At 37.8% G+C, this 5,000-nt stretch overlaps 1 protein-coding gene and 1 long non-coding RNA gene across 2 annotated transcripts in view; one reads left to right on the forward strand and one right to left on the reverse strand.

Annotated features, from left to right (window-relative positions):
* LOC106874518 (nucleolar protein 4) overlaps window positions 1-5,000 on the reverse strand; it is a 1,458,602-nt gene that overhangs the window by 764,812 nt on the left and 688,790 nt on the right.
* LOC149134765 (uncharacterized) overlaps window positions 1-5,000 on the forward strand; it is a 68,039-nt gene that overhangs the window by 19,954 nt on the left and 43,085 nt on the right. The window lies entirely within an intron of this gene.

Genomic DNA, 5,000 nt, shown 5'->3' on the forward strand with positions numbered 1-5,000 from the left:
AGCAGCTAGCATTGCAGGAACCGACCATTTCAAGTGTGGAACACTCAGATAGATCACGCCACTATAAAGACAGTTGAGGATACTGTAAATTGCTGGTCACTAGCATCAGAGAAGCCATTGGCAATCGTTCGCTTGCATTTTATTTAATTTTCGGCATTGCATACATACATGTATATGTACATATACATGTATGTATGTATGTATGTATGTATGTATGTATGTATGTATGTATGTATATATATATATATATATATATATATATATATGTATGTATGTGTGTGTGTGTGTGTGTGTGTGTGTGCACGTGTGAATTGTGTAGTTTCTTGTGTATGTACTCAGCCTATCGAGTTCACATAGATGTATATTGCGCTATATTGATATACATATATACAGAACGTACGTATATATGTGTAAATGCTGGTAGATTAGTATCTCGGCAACTAGCTAGGTACGTAATGAGTCAGTATGTAAATTGATTGATTAATCTATCTAATGCCATATTAGAAAATCTCACGCTGTCTGTACGACTGGCTGGATAGCTGGATATCTATTCATCTAGATACTTTCTCTTCTGTTTTTATATATTCCGACTTCACCATCTAATTCCTACACAGGTTTGCATAATACATGTATATAAAATAATTTAGAAGAAAATTTCTGTTGATAATCCCGACGAACAATCTAAAGATGCGAAGAGGAAATGATGCACTTGAATTTATCGTAAAAAATATTGTTCACATCGTTCTACTATTCCTGAGAGCTAGGTGAAATGAGGTGTTAGAAACCTTACAGTAAATTTGATCTCAGAACAAATAGGTTGGCAATTTTATACCTTCTGTAGCTTTATATCAGTCTCTTTCCTTCTTACACTACGCTCATTTACTAACATCGACAGAGTTCCATATATATATATGATTTTACATGAGCGTACAAACACCGAATGACATGCACACTTACAAATGAACATATATGCATGTATAAGTTTGTGTATATACACATATTCTTAAGCAATGCATATATACGCAGACATATATCTACAACTTTTAATATCGTTACAGCAATTCACACGTATGCATTCATTTGGGTTTCTACACGTTTATGCAATGATCGAGTTATCATATCATCCATACATGATACTTATAGATATTTTCAACTTTATGCCATTCATTCATCCCACCATACGCCCGTCCGCATTTCCACTCACCTGAATATGTATATATCTGCATATCTGTTCTACACCTGTTTATCAAATAATTTTACATCTCGAAGGTCACTCCATCTTTATGATCTTTTTGACACACACATATTCACAAAAATATACATGTACAGAGATACATCATATACATGTGTGTGTGTGTGTGTGTGTGTGTGTGTGTGTGTGTGTGTGTGTGTATGTATTATATACCTAGACACATGTTTACATACATTTATGTATATATATATATACACACACATACACATATAATATATATATGTATATTTATATACAGTAGCGGTCATAATATAAGGGTCAGTAAGAACAAGTCTATTGAAATAGTTATTATAGAAGATTAACAAAATGTTGAGACTAGATATTTTACACATATTTAGATATATGTAATATTTATCGCTTGTGATCTTTTCAAGTGAGGAAATAAATATTCCGTAAGTTATGAGGAAATAAACAAATAGTCTTCCAAATTGTAGCAGCCAAAAGTTAAGGGTCACTTAGAAAAAGTTAACTACTAATCGAGGTATTTGTTGTTTAGAAGACTGTGAATGTGCTAACAGTTACTTCTTTTGATCTTACATTATTGGAGCATTCAGCTTGTGAGAGACGACCGTATCTTGTGATGAAAAACATAGGATTGTGTGCCTTTACCAAGAGGGCAAGTAAAATTCTGTGATAGCAACTACTGTAGGAATGTCTAGAAGTGTTGTGTAACGAATTGTAACTCGTTTTACGTCATCAGTATCGATAAATGCTAAACCGGTAGACCTCGTAAAACTTCACCAAAACAGGATCGTATTATGGTTAGAATGTCACTGAAGGATAAGTTTAAGAGTGCTGCTCAGATATCCCGCGAGTTTAGCTCCACTTCCGATGTCAAAGTTTCGCGCAAAACCGTTTCTTGGAGGTTACGAGTTTCTGGGTTGCCTGCTCGAGCATCGGCTAAAAAAACCTCTGATCTCCAAGAAGACTCAAAGAGCCCGTCTTCGTTTCGCTCACGAACATGTCGTTTGGACAGAAGAACAGTGGTCGGAGGTTCATTTTAGCGATGAATCGAAGTTTTTTATGTGATTGGTTCCGATGGCGGGATGTACGTCCGACGAAGTGGCGAAAAGTTAACTCGTGCATGTGTGAAAAAAAGACAGTGAAATATGGAGGAGTTACGGTGAGTGATCTTCGCTGCTGGTCCTGGTCCACTTATTTGCCTATAAGGGACTGTCAATGCTGAAATCTACAAGCATATTTCTAGACAGCATGCCCTTCCACATCTCTGAAGCTCCTATATTCGTTCAACCTCCTATCTTCGTGCAGGACAATGCTCCCTGTCACACTGCGAAGAGAGTCAAAGAGTTTTTGAGTGATGAAAGGGTTGAGCTCATGGACTGGCCACCTCAAAGTCCCGATCTCAACCCTGTAGAAAATGTCTGGAAAATTATTGGAGATGCGACGTGAAAAAGAAATTATTGGAAAACAAATGGAACAATATTACTCCATCATTTTGCAAGAAATTAATTCAGTCCTATATTAACAGATGTCAGGAGATCATTGATAGTAAAGCTATGTTTACAAAATATTAATAGTAAGGGTTTCTTTTTTGTTCTTGTTCCATTTTTCATTGTTTTTCTAAGTGACCCTTAACTTTTGACCGTTTGGAAGATTATTTAACTCTATACCTCTATACTATATATTTACCTCTATACTGGTGGCAAACGCCAGGAGTTTTCGAAAGAAGGGTTATGTCGTTTACATCGACCCCAGTTTAATCGAACGAGAACAATAAAAGGCAAAGTCGACCCCGGCGGCATTTGAAAGCAAGAAGGACGTGAAGACAAATGATCCTGGCAAATGATCCTGCCAGCTCTCTCCCTATGTTTAACTCTACATTAAATTGTATTTCCTATGTACTTGTTTGAAGAGTCACATTAATCTCCAGATTCCTGATTAAGGTATCATGTATCGCCTACAAAAATATACATACACGTGTGTAGATATGCAGGAAGTAGAGCAAAGTTCATAACTTTTTCATATCTTCCGAATCTGATGGGAGCAAGGAAGATTATTTTCACACGAGAGACATGGTCTGAATGCTTAAAACATAACCGACTCGGCAGAATCCATCCAAGAGCCTTAGATTGGGTGTTGACCATCAACACTGCTGTGCATGCGCACTAAGTTATAACGTTCTAGCTCACTTTCGCTGTTTACAGTAGTGCTCGGAAGTAACGTGTGTAGGGTGTGTTTCGTCGCATTGACCAAGACAGAGGAAGCTGAGCAGAGAATCTGCATCAAATTTTGCCAAAAGTTTGGCGATACCTGCTCAGAGGCCTATGCAGTTTTCAAAACATCTTCATCAATCCCGATGCAATCAAGGAGATTTTGTACAACTGAAACCCGAGTGTCTTTTCGATCAGCTGAGAGCAGTTTTGGCACACTCTTGGCAGATACGCGTCTCATACCCAAATCTTCAGTGATAATGGACTGAACTGAACCATAACTAATCTGCACATCCTCTGAAATTTCACGGATGGTGATTCGACGATTTCTCTTCACAGCTGCACGCACATCTGCAATGTTTTTCTCAATTCTGCTGGTTGCGGGTCTCCCAGAACATTCGTCACTATCGACATTTTTTTGCGGCCACCTTCGAAACGTCTGAACCACTCCTACACTTGTGTGCAACCCATATACTTTCCACAACTTTGCATAGGCCACTGAGCAGGTATCGCCATGACAACTTTCTCTGTCATGGTCAATGCGACGATCACACGTTACACACGTTACTTCGAAGCACTGCTGTAAACAGCGGAAATGAACTAGAACGTTAAGACTTTGTGCACATGCAAGGTAGAAGTCAAGGTCAAACTTTGCCGAGCAGCTTCTCTCTGCGTACTTTAGCTTCGTTACTATGGCAACACTCCAGATACTTATTGATCAGACCTCGTACGTACACACAAAACAAACCACTAAATAATTGCAAAACATACGAACATACACATTTACATAAATATATGCACCACCCCATCTGCTGTTCATTTAATCAGATCCTTGGCAACATATCTTATTCTGCCTCTATCCTCTGGCCATTGTCAAGCTAAGGAAAAGTAAATGTATTTTGTCGACTAATAACCTTCCACTGTGTCGGTTGCCATTTTAGCTGCTAATATGTTTACGTTAACCTGCTTAATTATCTAAGACACACACTCGCTACCATATTTGTTTATTATTCTTGACAACTCTTTCAATCATATATTTCATGCCGGCTTTTGTAGAGGATATGTCCACTCTGAAACTTTGCCAGTATGTTATTGTTTCGAAACAACAAAACGCTGTTTGACAATATATTCAAGGCAACAGAATACAACATAAGGTCATACAAGAGAAGACAAGATACACATTACGACCACCGCCACAGTAGTCTCAATATAAACTCAATGCCTATACAAATCATCAGAACTTCTCATAACAAATAGAAATATGCTTCTAATCTTTACATAAAACTGTGTGTCATATCAAGAGTGTTTGTTTTATATTCCTAACCCCACCCTTTAGTTTCCATGATATTAAATGTTCAAAGGGCACCTGCCATTCTGTAGCCCCTTTCCTCGCTCTCATTACTTCATTCTCAAATTTTCAAATTTGTATTATTTCAGTACCAACTTTTTTAATCACACGCGCACGCACACACGCACGCACACGCACACACACACACGCACATACACACACACACACACACACAGAATATGAATAAATATTTGTCTTCTAGTCCTGACCATCCCGTCATTTTTAGGTA

This window comes from Octopus bimaculoides, chromosome 7, assembly GCF_046866305.1.
Source record: "Octopus bimaculoides isolate indiv1 chromosome 7, ASM4686630v1, whole genome shotgun sequence".
Lineage (NCBI taxonomy): Eukaryota > Metazoa > Mollusca > Cephalopoda > Octopoda > Octopodidae > Octopus > Octopus bimaculoides.